The following is a 24,172-nucleotide window of genomic DNA, read 5'->3' as shown; positions in this document are numbered from 1 at the left end:
CCAGAAGATTAGGTGTCCTCAGAGCCACAGCAGCTGAACCAGGCAACCCGCCCTAGAGCCTTTACTCTGATTTTTCAAAGCTTTTCCTTTAACCCTTAAATCATCACCTTGTACTGCAAATGTCTCCTTTCCATGTGGGAAAGAAACTGATTAGAAGATGTTGCCAAATAAATGAAGAATAAATTAAAATTTGGTTGTAAGCAACATAAAATATAAGCTGTTTGGGTTTAGGCTGCTTGTAGCTCTTTTTATAATTAAAAATAAATCATTTATGAGGTATGTGACAAAGCTGGAGGCCCAAGAAGTAGTATTTCCTCCTTATTCACTGTCTGTACTTGTGGAGCTCCTCCACCATGTAGGTAACTCAGGTTTGATTCTCCCTGGGGAGAGAGTCTGTGACCTGAATGCATTCCTCCTTCTCCCAGGAGGGAGCTGGTTATGGACTGGGATGCCTTTAGACATGACTTACACACTGGGGTGTTTAATGACAAAGGGATTGACTTCAGCCTGGTGGAGGGACCCCCAGGGGAATGGAGCCAAACAGCCTGAAATGCCACCACGATGTGGAAGAATGCTGCTGTTTGAATTATCCCTTCAGTGCCCTCGCACCATCGCTAAAAGTCAGCGAAGGGGCTGAGGCCAGACCTCCTACACCAGCACCCTGATTGCGGGGCTCTGATTTTTACTGCAAGTACATCTTTCATTCATAACCCAACCAGGTGCCCTCACAGAACAAGACTTTTTATGAGTTTGTGTCTGATTGCAGGAACCCAGCCCAGGGAAAAAAAATCACGCTCATCCCCCCACCCCAAAAAAACCAATGGTAAAACAAACAAACAAAAAAAGTAAAACCAAACCCCTAAAGATGTAGAGAATCTTTCCTCTCCCCAGTCCTGAAGTCACTGATGCTCAGTAAGTTGCCCTGGGAAGTCTGTGAGCACATTATAGAGCTACGAATTCAAATCCAGGACGGTCGTGCTGTTGCCATGTGGTGCTGTCAGTGCCGGGATGAGTTTGGGGGGTCTCTGCTTGCCTTGAGACAGGGATGGGCATCTCCAAGAGAACCTGGTCCTGTCCGTGCCCTTGCCAAGAGCAGAAACATTAAGGACTGATTAAGCTGGGAAGGCAGAGGTCCGCGTATGCAACATGACTTTCTCCCTCCAGCAGCCAAGAATGAAAAATGAATGTGTTTGCTAGCTGTGTTGCCCCAGGCAATTGATATTTCAGTCTCCGAGGCTCTTGGGCACATGCAATTTTCACAGTCAGTTAAAAATAAAAACCGGTTCATCTCAGTGACTTTTCACGAGTGCCATAATAGCGGGGCTTGTTCTGCCTCTGCACTGCCCTGCTCCCGACAGGTGAAAGGGTTAAACCCCGGCACCACCACAGCCAACAGCCCATCGATGGCAGTTTTAAAGTCATTGCTCTCAGTGATGTGGAGTCCTGGTTTATGAGGTGGGGAATGCAGCCAAACAGCCTGAAATGCCATTAGGAGGAGGGGGGAGAAGGCGGGGAGAGGAGGGGACAGGGGACTGGAAAGCGAACAAATACTGTTGCGTTGATTTAATTTCTCCTGGACTTCCAAAGGTCTTGCCGTTATTCACTGTCATGCTTCACCTCCTGTCAGTTAGCCCCAGATGAGAGCCTGGGAGCTCGCACAATTAATCACAGCGGTATGTCAAGGTGCTGACGGCCTGTGGCAGGGCCAGCCGGCGCAGGGAGGGATGCTCTGGAGGGGGGAGCAGGGGGACCGAAGGTCTGGTTCAAGGCTTGCCCTCCTGAGAAGCTTTTATGCCATACAAAAGTTGTGCTGCTGTTAAATGAATAACCTTTCTGGAGCAGATAAAAGCTCATCACGAGAATCTCGGCCACTGCAGAGCTGTCCCCATGCAGGGGATGTTTATTCCCCTCCAGTGCCTTTAAGCTGCTGCAGACAGGAACTAGACTGTAGGTTGTTGCCCTCTCCAAAGTGCTCCAGACAGACCTAAAGCTGTTTTCCCTGGCAGGGTGAAGTCCTCAACTCTGACCTGCAGCATGTGACAGGTTCATGTGCACCCAGGGTTTGGTGCAGCGCCTGGGAACTTGCAAGATAAGGAAGTATCTTGATTCCAAAACTGGAAGTTAAGTAGGCATCTCCAGGAGATAAGTAGGTATCTCCATGAGAGGCAGCAGTGCTCAGCAGGGCATGGGAGCCCTCTACGTTATTTAAAGTCTATCTTTGCACTATTTGTGATGCATGCCTTATGGCCCAGAAATGGCGAGGAGAGCCTCAGGCTGCTGCATTTCAGTCTCCCCTCTGCTACTTGTCACCTAGACATTATGTAGCAAGTTGCGGTGTTCCCGTGCCTCAGTTTCCCCAGCACAATAGGGATAGTGATAGTGACTTACCTTGGCCCCTACTCCCAGAGTTAGAGATGGAAAAGGCAGTTAAAGAGCTCTTTGCTCACTGACTCCAACATACACCTTTCCAGGACACTTCTCCAAGAGCAGACAGCAAAATGTCGCTCACCGTTTTGGTCAGCATGCTGGGCTATGGAAATCACAGAACAGCCTTTTTTACCTTCCTTCAGCCCAAAATGGCAAAGAGGGGATAGATAAACAAAAATGCCCTTTAATCTAACTTCTCCCTCAAGCTGGATGACTGTGTCTGTGTGCACGTAGCCCACATCAACATACTTTGGGTTGAGTTCCCGCTCCCTAATCACTGACAAATGCTATACAAAGCGCTGGAGAATCAATAGGTCCTGACCCAAGGACCTTATATCCTCAGGGGTCAACACGTCTGTGACAGGTCTGAGACCCTGAGAGCGTGGAAACCCCGAGATGTGCCAGATGTTACAGGCACTTGGGGTATTCCAAGACCTTGTATAAATTTAACCCATGTCATATATAGCCATGCAGGGCTCAGGGGAAATCCCAGGGCTAAAATTGCTGACGGGGATAATTAATGTTAATCCTGGTTAAGTTGGCAAGTCTAGAGATGACTCAATGACCAGCTGGGACCAATATCAGTATGCTTTCATCTGAACTGGTGGGACAAGGCTGAGCAGAGGGGGAACCATCAAGGGATCTCCAGCTCTCAGGAGTTTTATACGCATCAAGGTTTTGGTACAGCGCTTGGGAATATTTCAAAGTAAGACCGTAGTTTAATTCCTTAAGCTAGAAATTAAGTTGGTATCACAGCCAACTTATCATGCCCAGGAAATTGCAGGGAGAATGTAAGAATGTAGACATGACATGCACCATCCTTCTGGGTCTCATCTGTGGAAAAACATGCAATCTGAGAGGGCTGGGAAGTTCCCCAAAAGGAAAGCTTAGTGCACTGAGGTGATGGAGAGCTTTGGAGAGAACTAAACAGTTTCAGTGTTGGTTGGGCATCTAGGCTCAGGATTTTGAAGCTAATTGGAAGGATGGTTCAGAGGAGCAGGCTGAGGTCTCCAGAGTTTCTTCTGATGCCCTTGGAAATCTCAGCTTTGCTCTGGAAATCTGAACCGCACAATGTGTTTTTCACAAGATTAATTGCTTGCCTCAGAAATATCAGAGCTATTTTTCCCGTGATATTTTGCCTCTTTGCTTCTTAATTTTTCAGAAAAAAACTTTCCAGATTCTTGCCATGAAGCAGCTGCCTCTGTGGTTGAATTTTGAAGACAAGGTCTTGACTTGTATATTTTACCCATCTGCCTCACTTGTGGCTATCTAAATTCCTTCTCCTTAGCAGGAGGAACATTAGACGTGATATATGCCAAGTGCAGCTGTATGTATTGCATTTGGGGTTAGTCCTAAGGCCAGCTCAGATCTCTTGCTTTCTGCAAGATGGTTTGCCTATGCAGGGCTGCTGCAGTTTGCAGAAGGGCTGTGCAACACCTCTCTAATTGCCATAGCAACACAGAGCAAAACGGGCAGCAGGTTGGTTCCCGTCTTCAGGAAAAGGGACAAAAAATATAGAAATAAAGATGTGTCCTGGTTTTGGCTGGGATAGAGTTAATTTTCTTCTGAGTAGTGGGTATAGTGCTGCGTCTTGGATTTCGGATGAGACTAGCGTTGATAACATGCTGGTTGTTGCTGGGCAATGTTTACACCAAGTCAAGGACTTTTCAGGTTCTCACACCACCCCACCAGTGAGGAGGCTGGGGGTGCACAAGAAGCTGGGAGGGGGCACGGCCAGGACCGAAATTGGCCAAAGGGCTATGCCATACCATATGATGTCATGCTCAGTATATAACTGGGGGGAAGCTGGCCAGGGGGCACTGCAGCTCAGGAGCTAGCTGGGCATCCATCAGTGGGCGGTGAGCAATTGTGCTCTGCATCACTTGTTTTGTATATTCTACTATTATTATTGTTGCTGCTGTTATTATTATTATCATTACTGTCTTCCTTTTCTGTCCTATTAAACTGTCTTTATCTCAACCCACGAGTTTTACCTTTTTTCTTGGGTTAAACCACAAGAAGGTGAAAGCAATTCTGCCTAAGCAACGCCCTTACAGCAAGAACAAGAGCTTCTTGCATCCACTCAGCTGGAGCAGACTGTTTTTCCTCACCTCTCAGTCAAAGAAAATCAAAAAACAGTGCAAATCTGGTGGATGCTCCTCCTGAGCACCACTGCTGGCTCTGACCTCCTCCTTGGCCTTGACTCAGGCAAGTGGCATCTTGGTGTCTTTGCCAATTACATTAAGTTCCATTTCCCTTCTTTCCTTTTCTATCTCAGATATTTTCACCTCCGAACATCTCCCACTGCCATACAGATATTTAAAGCCGTACAGGTATTTAAGGCCATACAGGTATCTAAGGTTGGATCCTCAGCTAAGGTAAATCAAACAGTCTCAAAATTACCATATGACAATTCAGATTTTACCCACGCTACTTTTAAGTCAGCTGCTTCTTCTGAAGTTGCCTGAATTTTGGGGATATTTTCTGCGTGAACCAAACCTGCCTGTGCTCCAGCTTAGGCTTAATTTCAGCCTCACCCTTCCACAGAGTTACCTTTTGCTGTCTAGCAACCTTGAAATAATCAACAGCTTAATTTAGCTGGAAACAGGTGGGATTTGGAGGTGGAATGCATGCAGTTTGCAAAAACTGTACACTTCTGTGATCTTCTTCGAAACTGAGTAGATATTCCCAATTTATAAACCTCTGCCTGGAATCTGTAATTTGGCAGGTGTCAGCTTCTCTTCTGCAGTATTCAGAAAAGACCTGTTAATTCAAAGGGACACTCTGCCATCATTGATCCCACTTTATTCATGGGACAGCAAAATTGCAGAGAATGCCAAAAACAACAACCAAAGGAGTGTTGCAGTGCCTGAACAGCATGCAGATGGGCACGACAGATCACATCATGGGGTGATGGAAAAAGTAGTACTAAACGAGAAAGATTTAGCTAGGAAGAAAACATCACAGTTTTCACAGAAATAGTTTGAATTCCTTACAAGTAAAGTAAAAAATTGAATGAAGTCAGGCATAACTACTACTTAAAAGAAGTCCTTTCATTAAGGGGAATATAAGACATTTTAGGATGATATAAAAATTATTCATTTCCAGTTGTTCTAGCTGCTCACCAAAGTAAGAATTCTTTGGTGAGTGTTACTGGTGTTGCTCATGCTTGGCTGCACAAGCTGGGTACCATGTATTTACTTGATATTAATTTGCACAGAAAGTCTTTTAACTCGAAAGTTCTTTGCAAGCTAAAGGATTTTTTTTTTTCCATATTGAAGGGGGAAAAGGATCCTGAATTCTGCTGGCAGATGTAATAGAGGAAAAGGAATGTCAGATACAGAGCTGAACAATCCTCAGTCCGTCTCTAGAAAGTTAAGGGAACTTAACTAGGATATTGGCATTATGGGCTTTGTGAAATTCATAGCCACAAAAGGCAATTTAATTTGTTGGCTATTAAAATGTTCAGTACTATTTCCAGTTAAATTCTCAGCTGTTTCTGCCAAAACACTTCATTGCAGGAGTGTGATGGATTTATAGACACTCTTTTAGAGAGACTCTTCAAAATACAAAAAACACCCTTCAAAAAAAATCCCCAAACCCCCCAAAAACCCAAACCAAAACCCTGAACAAAGGATCCAGCTCTCCAACCTCCTTGTGTGCTCACCTTGGAAAATGAGCACGTTCCTTGCCCTGCTTTGAGTCTCCCAGCAGCACAGAAAGCAGCCTGAGATCATCCTGCATAAATACAGACCACAAAATCTTACCTCCTGATGGGCGTCCAGTCCATAATTACAGGTTGAGCTACAACATAGCTTTGCAAAAGCTGCCCTGTCTGGATTTAAGGATTTCAAGGGATGCAGATACCACTGTATCTCCTGGTAATTGCTGCTGATGCTTAATTACCTTCCCTGTTGAGACCTTGCTCTGCTGGAAGGATTTGTCTGGGGTGCACTGCCGGCAGGCTGCTGCAGGGGTGCAGTTGCTGTGCAGTTAAGGATGGGGTTCAGCTCCGTATATTGGGATACCCACATTTAGGTGTCTGGACATGGGTAGCTTAGATACCTGTATGTGTTCCTGTTGTGGTCAGTGCAGACTTCTCAGTACAGTCCTTGGAGTCTGTTTTCCCTCTCTTTATCTAATTGCTTTTTGGCAAGACCTCGGTGTGTGCATTTGGGCTTTTTAAAAGAACATTTTGCTATCACACCACCTTCTCCTATCTTATGAACTCTCTGTAGTTCACAGACCACAGATTGACTAAACCAGCCCCAGTCAGGTTTAGGCATCATTCCCATGTTAAATCTTTTATTTCAGTAGACCCCAGCAAATGCTTCTTGCACAGAAGAGGAGAGACCTGTAAATATACAGTCAAAATTTTGGCCAGCTATGCTCATGATAGCCTTTGCTTTCATGGTCCCTTAAAAGTGTTTCTGTGATCTGACCCCTCCTTGCCTTCCCCAGTGTATGACCATGAAATTTCAGCCAAATTACAATGCGATCCTTTGTCTTGGTTTCAATTCCTATAATGATTAGCCATGCGTGATTTTTTTTTTCCCAAGCTGTAATGTATTATTATCAGATTAGTATGCTAATTTATACTACAAAGAAATTAAAGCATTTGCCGTGGCATTAAGTTATTACTTTAGATATAAATCCCTTGTGGCAACATATAGTACCTCTCCATTTTAATGCCAGGCTCAGATATGTGTAAGTGACAAATGATCTCCTCAACACAGAGTTTTAGGGACAAATTTAGTCAATTTTCATGGTGTCTGGATGATGTTATTAATCTATGAGGCAAACATCAGGACGCATCTCTCTTAATTGTTCCCAGTCATCTGGGTTTAGTGGCATCCTTTTGGGCAACGGATAAGAGCAAAGAGACCCATTAGACACGGAGTCTGGACAAGCTGGTCCTGTTGAATTGAGTTGAATGGAGAAGGAAGGGTGACCACAGGGTAGGTCGGACACGTGGATGGGAAGGGTGAAAGGATGAAGCTCTGCTAAGCAGGGAGGCTGAGCAGAGGACAAGTCTGCTCCATCCCTAGAGCAGCCGAGGAGCTTCCTTGCTCCTGGCATGTCTGCTCTGTAGTGCAGCTAGAAACCACCCTCATTGCTGAGATCCATGGGACTCCAAAACCTCTTTCAACCACTCTTTGGTAAAGATAAAAATCAGTCCTAATCACTCTCATAAAGTATTAAGCTAGGAAGCAGTCTTCAGGAGCAATATGCCTTCGTTGGGTGAGTGCAAATACCCAGTTAAGCCTGACAGCACCCTTGGTGTGGGGAGGGGGCGGAAGGATGCTCGCATGAGGGAGATACAAGGCACAGGGTAAGCCCCGCAGGACAGGCAGCTAAGCCATTTTCAGCAGAGGTGTTTCCTACTGGAAAAATATGACACTGTCATCATTTGAAAAATCTCAAAGAAAAATACTGATTGTAAAGAGATTTTCACCCAGGAAAGCACAAAAATGAATAGTTTCAACTTTTTCATTTCCCTCCCATAACATATAGACTTTTTTTTAACATTACTCAAACATTTGCTCTCCTAAGCTAAAGCCCATTCTTATTAAAAACTGAGACTTCAGATTTTAGTCTGGATTCTGGGATAGACTTGGCCAGGTACGAGATAATATTTCCATGATGTGACAGCAACATTTTTAGAACATTCTCTGCCTCGGGGAATTTTTAAACCTGGTTTGTTGGGTTTTGGATTTGGACTGAAAAAGGAACTCAAAATGTCAGACTTTCCAATGGAAGAGAAAGTTTGTTTTTCAGCCAGTGCCGATAAATGGGCTAGTTCAGATCTCAGCTTCGAACAGGCTGATGTTGCCATCTGCTTTTGTGAAGATCTAAGCCCAGAGCGGTCCCAGAGCTGGAGCAGTGCATGATGGACAAAACCACGGCTCCCCTCCTTCCCTCATCACCGTGCTGTGTACAATTTTATTTTTCTGAGCTGTTAAAAAAAGGGAACCAAAGGGTTTTTTTGGTCACATACACAGTTAGACCCAAAAGATCACCCTCCCAGGCAACGTCTTTGTGCTCTATATTGAACAAAACGACTGCAGTGTGAGTTTGTGCATGAACATGGTGTTGGAAGGATGGAAAGGGCTGCCCGGGTTGGGATGTCAGATTCTGGTGCTGCACTCACAGTCATAAACATCCGCATTTCACCCAAAGATCTTGAAGTGCTTTAAAAACACCAGTGGCTCAATTATCCCTTCAGCTACCACTGGCTTTAACGTGAGGTGCAGACACACAACTGACAAAAAATCATGTCCTGCTTAATTGCACTTCTTGCTGTCCTTGTGGAGGAGGCAAGAGATAATTGCTACTCTCAACTGAAGGAGGGTTGTGAGCACGGGGAGGAGGCCAAAGTGTGGAAACCTGATGTTGAATGTTCTGCATTTAAATTCCTAATTCTACATCATTAAAGGTGGAGAGGAGAATAAATCTTTATGGACTCCTCCGTCCCACTGGGAGATCTTTGTGCCCCGCTTCCCACAGAGATCAGGCTCAAATACTTCACGATTCACAGTTATGTCCTCCGAAGTTGAACCCTTAGCTTGGAAAGCTCAGATTTTCACAAACAGGTAAATAGCAGAGAAACATAAGAGAGAAGATGGAGGACTGAATGGGACCCCTTGGGTCACCAGGTTCCCCACTCCCGAGTTGTCAGGCAGCCATGGGGCAGGTACTTTGTCCAAAATAGCTCCTGGGAGCTTTGTTTTCCAGACACCCCACTTTGGAGCCGAGCACCAGGCAGTACAGAGCCTAGGAGATGAGCACGTGTGCCAGCATCCTCCGAGGGAGGACAGGATTAGCCAGTTCCTCAGTGCTTCAATAATCCCCAAGCTGTCGGAGATGCTGAGGTCTTCACCCAGGAAAGTATCTTTCAATTAGTGTCTTGCAGAACTTAAAACAGCAGCCCTGAAAGGCTGTTGCTTTCCACCGGCATTCAGATGCAGAACAACACTCCCATTATTTCCATCTGCAGCACCAGGCTGTCACCCCTGTCTTTAATTGTTAATTATGTTTTCATTATATTTACAGCATTAAATTTTTTTAGTGATTATCGTCCAGAGCTGATTTGCATAGGCATTTGGATTAATTATTTTATCAGAAATCAACATGCACTGCCAGAGAGTTTGCTCATGCCTGTATTTTCTTCAGAGAAAGGAATAGAAGCGACTAATTGTTTTCAATCCATCAGCCTTGGAAACTGTTGCTTTGTGCTGAAAACGGCAGCAGCGCTTGGCCAACAGGCTTGTAACGAGCTCCTCTGGCTGCGGTTTGCTGTAGTGTCTAAAGCAGTGCAGGGGCATGCACGAGGGACTCCTCTTGGTAAGGTTAGGGTGATTCTCTGTTCATGTTTATGTTGCACAGTCCTGGGAACTAATACAGGGTGACCATAAAAAGGGATTGACCCTGGTTTTGGAACAACAGACTACTTCCCAGCATCAGCCACTGACAATGTGGTGCTGTAGTCCTGTTCCTTTGACCCTACAAGCACCCGGTGGTATTAAAATATTTGTAGTGGTTTTGTGGATTCATCACAGGCTTCCTTTTGCCATCATGAGCTGCTTCTGGATGTGAGTTCTCTAGGTCTTGCTTCTCATGTATCCTCTTAGCCGGTGTCCTCAGCCAGCCCCAGCAGAGCCTAGTCCAGGTCCTACTCCAGACTCTGCCTTGTTGTTATCCAGATTTCACCCTGGTGCTCATATCATTCTGTTTTTCAAGTTTTAGGGAGATTTAAGAGGATCTTTTCTCTCCTTATTGTGTCGGGGATGTTTCAAAAGCACAGAAATACATGACATGCTTTGTGATTTTATCTTGCCAGGATGTCCTGGTACTCATCTATCCCAGTCCAGCATCTTCCGTGGCTGCAGTGCAGACAGCCTTGAAAGGTTTGTCTGGAGCACCTTGGTCTGTCTTGAGAGCTGTCTCTGATGGGCGCCATTTCACACAGGAGGCTGGAAGACCTTCAATAGTGCTCTGGTGTCGTTTAGTCACAAGAAGTGAAGGGAAACTCCTGATCTTTAAAATAATTTGAATTTTTTTAAACACAATTTCTGCTCTCTGAGAGTATTTTTTCTGCGCTGCAAGCTAAAACACCAATGCTCTAAAGGCATGGCTGGCCATGATTTAAAAGTCTCTACCTGCCATTAAATGTCATGTGTTGAAAGCAGAGGAGTAAACTCCCACCTCCTCCAAAAATCAAAGCTTCTTCCCTGAGACACTTGTTCTGCCATATAGGGAAACTCTTCATGCAAATACCACTTGAAAGCTTTGAATGTCAAATGATAACAAGAATTTCCTAGATGGGGGCAGCCACAAACAGTCAGTAGCACTGGGGCACTTCTGTTTCACTTTTCATGAATATATATAAAAAAAATCATATCACTTTTTTTATACAAGAGGAAAAATGTGTTTCCATCAGGACTAAAAAGGGGAAGATTTCCAGAGAAACAGAGCAGTTATAGCTTGCCTCGTCTGTCTTCATGTGTTTTATCATCTGCTGGTAGCCTGCTGCTACACAGTGGGGGAGATAACATGATTTCCCCAAGGGATTTTCATTATTTGTGCAAATACTAGTGTATAAGCAGCTACATCAGAGGTGGAGGGTGGGGACAGAGAGGAGTTTAACTGACAATAATTTCACCTTTTTGTTTCACATTCAGCCTTCTGAACTGTCACACTGGGAGACGAAAAGCAAATCGCTGTGAGCCAGGAGGAGTGGGCTGTGAACCTGCCGAGAGCCGGGGCGTTGTGCTGGTGGCAAAGTGCCGACTGGGAGACAGAGCCGGGCTTTTAGTGACGGGGGACAAACTGCCTCCCATCTCCAGGCTTGGAGATACCTTCCCACAGAAGGTGCTTTCAGGCGTGCAGTTATGAAAGAGCTAAATGCTGGTTTTATCACTATTGTTACGGCTGCCTACTGAGCAGCTGTGCAGCACTACCTGCTTTCCAAGCCCAGAGAAGCCCAGCGTGTCTGTGATGTTAAAAGTCTCTTTACATTTCTGTGCCGTGCTCGCTTTGGGACAGACCAGCAAATGCATGCAAAGGGAACATACGCAATGCCCTGCCTGCAGTTGATGGAGTTGAGTAAGCATAAAATCCATGCATATAAAAAATGAATCAAGCCCAGGGTCTTAACACAGGACTTCCATGATGCAAAAGACCCTTTGGGGATCAAGAAAATGGGAAATGGAGAGCACACCTCTTATCATTCTCACTGCTGCCCGCTCCTGTAACACTGCCTTGGGGATGAATTAACATCGCAGTCCCTGGGGTCTCGAGTGTGACAGGTTTGTAGCACTCCTTTGCCAGGCTGTGCCTGGGCTGGCTTATAACCCAGTATTGCTATTGCTAGTCACAGGCCACGTTATTATTGTGAGCATTAGGCAGCGGCACGGAGAGCGCACACACTGCAACTTGTTGCGGCTCCTGACACTGGCTTTTTGTTTTGCTGAGGCTACAGGAGGCAGGATGGGTGAATGCCAAAGCAAATGCCTGCACCTCCATGCATGCTGGCTGGGAGCTGGCTGTTCTCACCAGCGCAGCTGTAATCCTCTTTCAGCAAGTCTGTGGATGTGCTGCTTGTGAAGCCTTGTTTGAAAGTCCAGCTGAGGTGCTGGGCGATCGCGGCCAGGCGGAGCCAGGAGCTGGATGGTGACTGCCAAAGGCGTGGGGAGGGAGGGCTGGTCCCATGCGTGGTAATGCCGTCCTGAAGGGGCCAGGGAAAGGAAGAGATGCAATTACAGATAGAGGTCCTAACAGAGGTGTCTCCGAGGTACATGTCCAAGACTGAATGAATCTCTTAAACTTCTTCAGTCGCGATCAGGGGAAAGAAATGCAAGAGCGAATCTGCCCTACTCCTGCCACTGCCTGCTCCTTCCCATGCCCTCCCCTTGCACAAGCATGTGCATGGTCAGCGCAACCTCCTGGTGAACCAGGGAGCTGGTCTACATTAAACCCACACCCCACAAAAAGCAACTGGTTCCCTCTCAGCAAAAGGTTTTCCCTGGTGTAATTTATTGCACAGCTTGAGCTAAATCAGGGTGGGCATAGCAATCTGAGCAACACTGGACCAGTTTATGTGTTTCAGGTGTTTGTGAATCTATAGCAGGAGTAGGGCTGGAGCTAGCAGGGTGCTCTCTCTGAGCAGGGCTGTGCAGGCACAACCTGCCATCGGCCGGGGCTGCCTGGCCAGCCTGAAACTGGTGGGGTCAGAGGCACACAGACAGGTGAAAAGAGAAGCAAAAGTATGAGCAGGACAAAAGCGTTAAAAAGTGGGAATGCATTTTTTTTAAAAAATATTTTTAACAATCAGAAAAGAAGCCATAAAGTTGACCACGGGGGCCTGTCCCGTCCCATGCCAACAGTTTTTTCTGCTCCCTTCCTACAAAACCCTCCCTTTGAGGAGAGGGAGTGTCTGGCTCTACAGCCTTCGTGTAGATCCCATCTGGTGGGACCAGAGCTGCGGGCCTGAAAACGGGAGCGTTGCCCATCCACACAGCATCCCCTGCAGGCTTCAGGAAAGAGCAGCTCCGCGCCCGGGGAGGAGACAGGGCATGGTGTACATTGTCTGCCTGCATCTCCTGGCAAGCGTGACTCGTTTAGGAAGCTCAGAGATGCTGGGAGGATTTACAAAACCCCGGTTCCCAGCAAACTCTCTCTGCAGGCCCCACTGCAGTGCCGTGGGAATGCGATGCTTGGGAGTGCAGCAATTTGCCTTAGAGCCCCTTGACAAACCCACTGGACAAGTCAATTACGTTTTATTCTCTTCTCCTAATTTGGCTCCTATGCTGTATTCGCCAGCTGATTAGTGTCACTTTCTTTCACCGCCTGGCAGCTCCAGGGTGCTCCCAGTGATACGGTTTCTAGCTGAAATGCACTCTCCGGTGCTGGATTAGGCTTTTGCAGTATGGGGTGCTCATCCGCGAAGAGGCTGGTTAACCTATAACACAGGATAATGCAATGACTCCTCTGTGGGACAATGCTTCACTGGCAGAGAGTCAGTTCCAGCCCAGAATAATCTTTTCCATTAGAAATGGTATTAGTTTTGTGAAAAAATACCCCCCTTTCCTGTTGTGGCCACGTTCTCTGTTCTGTTCTTGCACTGCCTCTGCTCTTGGACATTAGCAAATGCATCTCCTCTGACAGAGGAATTTTCTTTTTGGTGTTCATTCACACAACCAATTGGACTTGCTGTAATGCCAAACCGAGCACAGGCCTCTGCGCCCCATCCCTTAGGTAGCTGCTGTAACTCTGATAGTAGGAACTGATCTGGATGTTGGGGCAGTGACCCAAAGCGGTTGCTCTCTGTGCCAGGCAGCAGCTCCCAGCTGCAGGTTTCTCTCCCTATCACCCTCGCAGCCCTGGGGACACTCAGGCTTATTGGTGGAGGCAAGTTCTTGGCAACCCAAACACCTCAGCCTATGGGCTTATCCTCACCGCGTTACCTTCCTGCCATCCTACCCTCCCATTGACATCAGCATGCCCCTTTCCCACAGTGGGCTGTGGGATTTGCATGCACAGCTGGTTTTAGTGTTTGCAAAGAGCCCTGCACGGCCATCCCGCAGTACTCTGCTCTTGTGTTTTCTCTGCCTAGCTCAAGATTTGGTCTGTCCTTTCCCCCCTGGGCTGCCAGCACTGCTGCTCTTTGCTTCTTTCCTTCCCTGCCCTGGTTTGCAGATTTGGGCAGCTGGAGGTCTGCCCCAATGGCTTGCAAGAGTCCTTGCTCTGCTAATGAGCTGAGCTGTCTGCTGGATATACGCACAGCCTTGCTCCTGCTCAGGGACCGGAGCTGAGAGGGGACCTCAGCTTGCCCCAATTTGGATTTGCAGACCGGGTCCCCGAGCAGAGGAGACCAAGGTCCTGAGTGCCGGGCAGACCCCTCGCGCCCCAGGGGCTCTGCCAGCTACCACGTCCCCTCCTTCCCCATAGTGAAAGAATTACCCTGCCAGAGAGTCAGCTTGTTATTTTTTTTGGCATTGCTTTTTGGCTTCCTGGATTGGACTATAGATTTTCTTTGTTCTTGCGTTGTTTTTTTCACCTTCCACCTTCTTGGATAGCTAAAAATAACACATTTCCTTCTTGTTAGCAGCCAGCAGCTCTGCCTTCATTGTTCTTAGAGGTCTCCCTGCATATCTCTGCTGGTTTCATAAACTTATGTGTCGGAGTTGAGCACTGGTTGTTCTTTCTCTAATTTAAGGCAACAAGAAGCCACAGCTCTGCCAAAAGGTTTTATTAAAGAATAAAAACAGCCAGCGAGCAATCTACACGAGCCAATAAAATGGCACCCTGTGTCCCCAAGCTAGCAAGCACATGGAGTTATTCTTAAACTGGTATTTTATTTGGAAAAGAAATCTACCTTGACCCTCTACAGTCCATAAAATTAATCAGGCATGATATGCCCCATGCAGATTTGCAGTCCCTACAACGCAGGAGCTGAAGGAAAGTCATCACAGTAGGCACTTAAACCCCCCATAACACATCAGCATCGTGACACATCCCACGACACGTCACAACCCACAAAACAGCGAAGGCATTAGCAACAGACTACTCATTAAAATCACCGTGTGTGGCATGGCTGGGGGGGTACTCAGCATCTTTAATTTTCTTTGTGTCCCATGGGCTGGTGCTACCCAGGGACATTCTGCAAGAATAAAATGCTTTGAGTCCAAGTGGCTCCTACTGTAGTGCTAAAGTACGAGTATGAAGTTTGTGGGGCAGTGTGTGATGGACAATAAGCAGGTTAGGACCTTCCATCATCTTTTTATATCCAGGCAAACTTCAGCTCAGTTTTCCAGGGCTTTGGAGCTGGCTCTGCCTTGCTGTCTACGTGCCGCGCAGTGCTAAGCCAGGATAGGCAGCTAACCCCAACGCAGGCAGCTTGCCCGCTCTGCCTGTGATCTGCTTGGAACAGCCGAGCAGCAGTCGTTGGGGAGCTTGTTAATTATCTTCGGTCTTAGATATTTGCATCCTACATTTCAATTTTGCTAACTTCAGCCTCCAGCCATTGGATTCATGGTTTTTGTCTGCTGGATGAAAGCATCTCCCAGTATCAGGTACCTTTTTCCTCTCTTGGTAATTACAGACCACAACAAACCACTGTTGAACCTTGTCCTCAACAAACCACAGACTCTTTCTGTTAAGGCTATTCTTCCCAGGGCTGTTTTCCTTTTCCCAGCTCCCAGCCTCTCCTGGCAGCTCATCTCTCTGACTTTGCCATGGGCCTCTCCAGCACTGAATCCTGCAGTGGGACAGTGGCTTTAGTGATGGACTGGGTCTGCTGCGGACACCAAGCAGAGGGTTATGGGCTGCCGATCTCAGCAGCCTCCAATGCACACGGGGGGATGCGCCCCACCTCTGGCTGCTCATTTTTTTCTTTCATGCATCCCTCTGCTGTGCTCCAGACATCGCTTCGCTGAACCAGAGGAGGGAACAGAGCCAGCTATAGAAAACAGCCATTCAAATTTTCAAGATTTGGACAGTTTCTTGCTCCGTTGTACTACATGGCTTCACCTGTACAAATAATACAGAGATAAAATATCATCAGCATGGGCTGAGGAAGAGCCACATGCAGCAGGGGGAAGGGCTGAGGCTGCGACGTGCTGCCCAGTCCCTGCTCAGCCAGCCATCCCAGCAATGCTCCAGGAGCATCACCTCATGCCTACGAGGGAAGGCAGGTAGGCATGGGGATTTGCTGCATGTTATGATGTCAGCAGGAGGCAGGTTCAAAGCAGACCGAAGGACGCAGCAGCTCTTCGTCCACCATGGAGTTCGGCTGTGGGACTCCTTGCTGCAGGAGTGTGCTGTAAGTTTACAGCAGTAAGGTGGGCCAGTGCACGGGAGGAAATGTAGGAACCACTTCTGAGCTGCAAATGCTCAAAGGTTTGGGTGGTAATAAAGGAGAGGGGGTGTGTGTGATACATGTTTGCTCTGTTATACCTTTGCCTTGACATTCACTTTTGTCCTATTTGAGACGAGAGACAGGGCTAGAGGGACGTGCAGGCTGACCTCGTGCAGCTGCTCTTGACTTCTGTAGTGCTGGAGAAGCTACTTACCCTTTCCTTCCACGCCTTGCCTTTCCAGCCTGGATTTAGCTCGTTTTCTCTGGGGCAGGTCTCAATGCGTGTCAGGCAGCATCCAGGCTGCAGGGACCCAGCAGCATGGGTGGGTATCTCTGGTATGCAAATCAGACTAAATGGCCCTTTGAGAGGTGTCACGATGAGCTGTGATTTTTCAGATACGTTCCTTGGCAATATTTCTTCTGTCTTGAAGTGCAGCAACCTCTCATTTAAATATTTTAACCAAACCGGCTGGCAAATCTGATTCTTCTCCCTGATGGATTACAGAGCACATGCAGACACTGCTCGCATCTCTAAGTGCTGCCATTAATGATGGTGCCAGTATTTGTGTAAACGCTGCGCACGTAATTTAATTGTTTTAATCCAGGCAGTTTATAGGGGTTGCTTGAGTAGAAAGAGATGAAAGTTGCCAACGTGAGGAATGACTTGGGATATCAGTCCAGCCATATCTGTGGACAAAAACGAGGGATGGCAACAACTGTCAGCGTTAAATCGCTTGGCTGTTTCCCTGGCTGTTGCAAAATGACTCTTCACAATTCATTTCCTAACATGCTGCTGAATCTTGTTTTAACACTAACACCCCCCCAGGCTTTCATTTCTTGTTTTCCATGAGTGGATTTTCCAAGCTCTTCATCATCAGCCTTATTATATTGCAGATGGGGAAACTGAGGCCTGGGGACATGATCTAATTCCATCCCAGTCACGCAGTGACAAAGATAGGAGCAAAGCCCCCTCCCAGACATGCGACCTGCTGTGTGTCCTGCTGGGGTCCTCGCCGTGGCCCTTAGCAGAACCAGCGTGCCCAGACGTGGGTCGCTGCCTCCAGACAGCCGGTCAGCAGCACCGGTGGGGATGAGAAGGCTGAGCAGCCTCATGGGGCAGGACTGCCGCAAGAAGGCTGTGGGAAAGGGGGGCTGCCGGGCAGCGTCGGGGCTGGAACGTGTCCTTTCTTCTCAGTGGAAAAGGAGAGACAGTAATGAAAATAATTGAGCGGGAAGTTTAAGTTAATGAGCAGTTAATTCCTTCAGCATAATTAACATCTTTATAGTCTCATTTGCATTATTTTGTATATCTGCAGATAGTAACCGGCCATCGGGAAAGGGAAGGCATGGCAGAGGTGCGTGGGCTGTTTGCTTGAGAGTGGATGGTCCCATGGGGCAGTTTTGGGAGAACCGCAGGGAACATCCCCTTTCTTTCTCCCCCAGGCGCTGTGTCCCACTTCCCCACTCTTGGCTGCTCCCTGCCCATCAGTCCATGCTCGCTCCGGCATTCCTGCCTCTGCCTTTCAATTAAGAAACTCTCCTGAACCCTGGTGGTTTTATTTAGGCTGTTGGTTTGCCCTTTCGTGCTAATTAGGAGATGGGCTGCATGTAGGTGGTTGGGTGCCAGGCGCACACACTGTGCACAGGTCTAGGCATCAGACACACACTGCTAACCTTTGCAAGAAGCTTTTCTGCATGGAGGTTAGGTCTCATACCCAGAATCATGGCCTCTCTCCCCTCTATGGACACCATTTGTTGATCACAATCCAATCTATGACTCCTCTCAAATATGCGGTGACAGAGCAGGTGAGATGCTGCTCTGCTGCCTGCCACTCTGCCGCCTTGGGTTTGCATTCCTTTAGAGCCTTGCACAGAAAGGAGATCTGCAGCTTTCCCTCTCACTGGCTGAGTGTCCCAGCCACCACATCCCCACCTGAAAGCATGACAGTCCTACACACTCTCCCATGCATCGGCATTGACAGCCATGGTGTGCTATGTTGGGTCTTCTGCAGAAGGCTGAAATCTGATCCACACTGTGATTATGTTCACGTACAAGATCCCAGCAAGTCTGGCTCTCTGGTCTGTAATGAGTTCTGGGAGAGGGAAGGTTAAATTGGAAAAAAATAACAGTGCAAATAAGGCATTCACAGGCAGTATTAAAGCACTGAGAAAACTCACTGAGATGTTCAGCTTGTTCAGCTTGTCCTGGAGCTTCAATGTTGTGAAGGATGTCTGTCCTGGAGAAGTGCTCTAGCTCAGCAGCTCCTGAACCTGATGCTCCAGCCAAGCTCTGTCAGCCTGAAGACCTCCAGGTACCCTCATCCAGCTGTTGGCCGAAAAAGCATAAAGCTGACACAGCTCCATGGCCCAGTGTGATGTTTCTGTTCTCACCATCGGAAAACCAGAGCTTTCCTTTCCCTGGCATGCCGGGCAGTCTGATGAATATAGAGATTCCTTGCAGTCTTAAAACCAACGTATCTGGCTCTGCATCACCTTCTACTCAGTGCAGGGCTGGGTTACCAGCCTGCATTGCGACCTTGGTTAGACCTTCTCTGCTGTTCCCAGCCCGTCGCCTGTCTTGTTTACTCAGACTGTAGGTTCTTGGAGGCAGGGACTGTTACTTCCGTGTGTATTACACTTCATGCAAGGGGTTTCAGGCTTGGCTGGGTTCTCTAATAGGAATGAATATTCCATTAAAAAAAAAACAAACTACTTGATTAAAAGAAAGCTTTTTAGACTACAAAGTCAAAGTACTGCCAATTTAATAGTTATCCCTCCAACCTTCGATCTGCTTCTAAAACTTTTTCAAATGAATAAATTAAAAGATGTACCATGTTTTCACCTCAACTTACTCCTGCTACAAGTTGAAAAGACAAGGGGGCATGCCTCTTGAGGCAGGAGGTCCCCTGCTCTGCTTTAAAGCATCCTGGAAGGATGGAGAGGTTAAAGTTTCTCCCAAGGCTGCAGGAAACATTTATAATAGTGAGTGTCAGGCAGACCAATGCAAAGTTTCATTGTAGGTTTCCTTCCAACAAATAAAGTGCTTATTTTTCATCTCTGCAGAAATGAATACAATTTGGAGGCATTTCTGCTATTTCCAGCCCTTACTGATGAGGTTAAACAGGTTTTGGACTGTCCCTGAATCTCCTGCATGTTCCCCAGGAATCAGTGGCGTGGGAGTTGGGATGTGTTGCTGTTACAGCCACCTCCACAGCCATTTTTATTTGACCTTTTCTTTCTTGCCTTTTATGCTTCTTTTATCAGACATCTGCATCAAGATTGCTCTTTTCCTGGATTTAGCAGCACTCCAGGCCTCCCACTCCTGGTTTTATGGAGTGTTCAGTGATCAGGAAGGCAGTTTTTGTATAACTTTGCAAACAACACAGAGTAAAAGCAAACCCAGCACTGATGTTTTTTTATTTAGCCACGCTGCTAAACCATCTCCATCTACCCCAGCTTCTTGAGTGTGACAGTATTTTAGAGGGGCTTGCTCACTGCTTATTGCTCTGCAAGATATGTAGCTGATTTAAACTTCCTGCTGATAGCAGGGGCTCTGTGTCCATATCTGAGCCTGGATCAGGATTTGATGGGGCTGGAGAGGGCACAGATCTTCTAATTAAAAAAAAAAAAAAAAAAAAAAGTCCTCCCAGTGATACATGCAGGTTCCTTTGAAGTTCATGATCCGACTCAGATCCCAGCCCACAGAGCAGCTCACGACTGGATGCTTCGCTGGTGTATTTCAGCTGAGCTCTGTCAAGTCCAGCAGAGCAGTAACAGCTTCCACCCCTCCTGTTGTGATACTTGTCTATTCCTCCTTCCCACGAGACCTCAGGCACCTCAGTGCATTCATCTTCACAGTACATGGATGCTGCTCTCCCTGGTAGAGGTGATGTTATGGCACAGAGAAGTGAAGTGGTAGCCTCACAAAGTTGCCATATATTTGCAGTTGCAGGTAAATAGCAAGGATTTTCTCCAGGACCTGAGTCCCATCAAGGGTCCACATGAGCTGGAACCCTACCACCACTGGGGACCTTTGAAAATGACACAAGGCCTTTCATAAGTTTCCAAGTGCCTTCTTGAATCCTTTGAGTTAATGTTGGATGGGCAACACTCATGGCTGACTCCCACTGCATGATCACAGCCCCCGTCCCAGCTATAGGCACATCTAACACATGTGGAGCGCTACGGCCTCTTTGCTATCATGACTGTGTCCTGGAGGTAGGAAGGGTGCAGATCTGAGGAGGGCTGCGGTGTTTGTCTGAGGTGAGACTCCCAGCAGGGCTTGTTCTCAAAGGGGTCTCACTTGCAGGCTCCTGCACCACTGCCTGCTCATGGCTTCTTCTATCTTGGGAGCCACCGTAAGCCAATGCCTTTTGAACAGCAATGCAGAGCACAGCGAGACAGAGAGGTGTGGATGTGGGCCTAGGAGCCATGCTCAAGGGCACTTGAGAGGTGCAGATCAGAGCTGAAGCCTTAACACCTGCACCGCAGGTTTCTACACCAGCCCGTGGACTCTTGTTGGGTTCCTGGAGGTCCTCAATGCAGATCCCAACCCTCTCACATAACTGTGAAAAAACCCTGTCCCTAAAGTTCCTAGGAACCCATTTTCTGTCCAAACCCATATTTACTTTTCAATATGAAACTCAGAGGATTAAATAAATTTTATAGAGTGTCCTGATAGCAAAACAGACTGGTATCTCCCTTTTTTTGACTCAACGTATCCTGTCTTTAGTCATTAAACACAACCAACAGCATGAACATTTCATGAGCAGATAGTTAAATTTTAATTTCCCCGTTGAATTCATTAAGGTGTGATCATGCATCTGAATTGAATTTAGCAACCTGGCAAAGAACCAAATTAAACATGACATAGTGACAACGTTTCCTTTTTCATTGTACTTTATCACCCTCCCCCACCCTTGCCCTATTAAAATAAGTGTTGTTTCTTTCCCCCTTGAACATTTCTTAATGAAAGCCTTTGCTAAAATGAAGGAAGAACGTCCTGCCTTAAGCACCAGTCAGAGACTTATACAATGCACTAAAAAAAGGTCTGACAGAATTTATTGTTTATGTTGGCAGATGGAGTAATTGCAACAGAGGCAAAAAAACCCAGGTGTTTTGCGGAGAATGATGGTGGTCTCCATTATAATGCTTAATTTACTATATCAAATAAATTGCACGCAGGCAGAGCTCGCAGCAAATGTGCTTTCTTTAATTCAAGCCTCCCTCCACGCCTCCCTCCCCATTCATGATTCCTGGTAGGAGAGAAAGGATCTTCTAAGTGCAGGAGGCCACTGGTGCAGAAGAGGAGAAATCTAAGGTGCAGCAAGGTGGATCCCATCCCTCGGGTGCTGCACTGGGGTCTGCGCTCCACCACAATCTGCCCAGCACCCCAACACTGAGCTCCACAAGTTATTTCACTCACTAACTTGCACTTCCTCCACCCACTCCAAACTTTATCTTCTCTGCTGTCTGCTTTCACTCTTTGAGAACAAGAGTGGGCAAAAATAACTAACTCGAGGGGGACACAGACACATGACATTACTCAGAAGAAGCACTAATATGACACAGGTTAAAGGGAACCAGGAAAACCAGCATGCAGTTCCGTCAACGCATCACCCCATCCCAGGCCTCTTCTCTCTCATCTCTTTCTTGGATGATTTCTTGTCCCTTTCCTAATATCTTGCAGGGTTTGGAGGAGCTAAGATCTGCCCTGCTTCTCTAACCTCCATCAGTCTAAGGTCTTCAGGTCCTCCTTGCTTAGGGGACATGTCTCTGGGCAAGGGGTCCTAGTGCTTGGCAGGAGAAGTACTAATCTGGCACTTCCACTCAAATCCAGGAGATTCTCAGTACCCAGCAGGTGTTTGCAAAGAGACTTCTCATTCAAGGGGAGAAGAATGGGTCTGGTCTCCTCCATGGAGAGGTCCTGGCAGGATATTCCAGACAAGACTTTCAGTCTGTGCCCGGACGCTGTGTTATCATTGTGTTCCCAAGGCGGATGAGGGGTGGGGAAACCACTTGTTACCATGCTGCCATCTGCATTTCTGAGCATGGTGTGTGGTCTATGCAAGAAGCTGGTAATGAGCCAAAATGTGCTTTTGAGACGTCTGTGTACCTGATGTCTCATATAATATTTAGTGTGAGCAACTTAGCAACCCATGATAAAACAACCATCCAGCTGGGTGGGTAGCAGTCACGCCAGCGAGCCAGCTAGAAACAAAGTGGGAATTGCTTTTAAAACACTTACTGCTCAGTCCAAGAAGAGTCATCACAAGCATTCCAGTTGCTGATGAGATGGGGTATGAGTACAGGCATCCTTTAAGAACCCAAGAGACCTGGTTCCACATAGGGCAAACAAGGACTATTACGTTTACATATGAAACGAACCTCCAAGGAACTGTAGCTGGGGCTTCGTGGAGGAGGGAAGTGTTTGGAGATGAGGATAACACCTGGAAGATGGATTGCTGCTGTGAACGCTTATCACCAGCTCTGAGATCGGAGTCATGTCAGGGGAGGTATATGCTTGTTAAACCTCAGCTCAGTTTGTGTTTTGTATTTGTTTTACTTCTCACCTTTTGCTTCCAATCTTGTACCTACAAATCTGACCTTAAATCTTATAAGACTGCTCTCTCCTCAGTGTTACTGTGAAACGTGGCTGGTATTTAGGGCACAATGAAACACGGTGAAAGGCACGAACTGAGAATGCCCCGTCTGCCTGGAAATGGCAGATCTGAACCGTGGCTGGGCAGCCTGGGCTCAGAGGAGCCCTGCTATCCTGCCAAATGCACGGTGGGGGATTTTGTTGCCACACATCAGCTTTTGGGCAGGAATTCCCACTAATGCCCACTTACAGCCCCCCCTCCAGCAACGAGGACGGCAGGATGCTCCGCGGCCCTGAACAAAGCCCTTTGTCTCACGGTCTGCTGGAAAATGGACAAACTAATTTCCAGGGGCTAAAGCAATCGGGAATGATATTTCACAAAACCAGTAGGTGCTCTGAATGCTGACACAATGTTCTCTGAAAATGACCACAATTTGTCTCGGTGGCTAATCAGCCCTGCTGTTACAAAAGTGTGCCGCCTCTCTCATTTACATGTGTCTGGCTCTAACTTTCAGCTATTAGGTCTTCGTTCTGTCATTCCCTGCAAGATTAAAGAGCCCTTTAGTACTCGATATTTTTCCCTGCGATGGTTCTTACGCAGTATAATCAAGTTACCTCTTGATCTTCCTTGGATGAGCTAAAAACACTCAGCGCGCTGTCTCTGGGAGACAGTTTTGCCATTTCTGACAGTATTTGGAAGGACTTCCACTGCCCGTGCCACCCTCCCCCCTAATTTTAATAACCTTTTTGAAATGTCAGCACCAAAACTGAGGACTTTCTTCCAGCCGTGAGCACAGGGAAAGTCAGTTCCAAACTCCCACTCATTAATTCCCCTTTTAATATTTCCCAGCATCACGTAAGCCCATTTTTCAATGCCGCTGCCGTGGGGGCTCCTGCCCAGCTGCCCATCAGAGACACTCACTCCCACATCCCTCTTGGAAGCTGTGCTTCCACAAATAGTTTCTGTTTTGGAGGCCTAGCCTTCATTTGGTTTTTCTTCAATAAGTGACCTCGAATTTGTTGTTATTCAAATTATACATCGTTTAAATGGATCGGATTTATTAAGGGAATCGGGTTACTCTAACTGCACTATCTTCACAGTTGTTAATTGCTCTGCCAATCTTTGTGACATCTGTAATTATCAGCAGTGATTTTCTTCCAGATCATTGCAAAAAATATTGAATAACTTGGCCTGGAAGTGGTCTTGGCAGAATCCACAAGTAACATCCCCATTCAGCAATGCCTCCCTGCTGCTAACTGCTTTTTGAGAGCTGTCAGCTAACCCA

General features: G+C 47.0%; 2 long non-coding RNA genes across 2 annotated transcripts in view; one reads left to right on the top strand and one right to left on the bottom strand.

Annotated features, from left to right (window-relative positions):
- Positions 1-24,172, top strand: part of LOC129195865 (uncharacterized) — a 74,714-nt gene that overhangs the window by 11,733 nt on the left and 38,809 nt on the right. The window lies entirely within an intron of this gene.
- LOC129195866 (uncharacterized) lies at positions 14,680-18,832 on the bottom strand. The gene is made up of 3 exons (XR_008573983.1): positions 18,464-18,832; positions 16,500-16,972; positions 14,680-15,957 (listed from the first exon to the last, which is right to left on the bottom strand). It is a non-coding gene; the product is annotated as an uncharacterized LOC129195866 (long non-coding RNA).

This window comes from Grus americana, chromosome 23 (genome assembly GCF_028858705.1).
Source record: "Grus americana isolate bGruAme1 chromosome 23, bGruAme1.mat, whole genome shotgun sequence".
In the NCBI taxonomy this organism is placed as follows: Eukaryota; Metazoa; Chordata; class Aves; order Gruiformes; family Gruidae; genus Grus; species Grus americana.
Note: the sequence above shows the minus strand (reverse complement) of the source record. Positions and strands in the feature narration are given on the sequence as shown.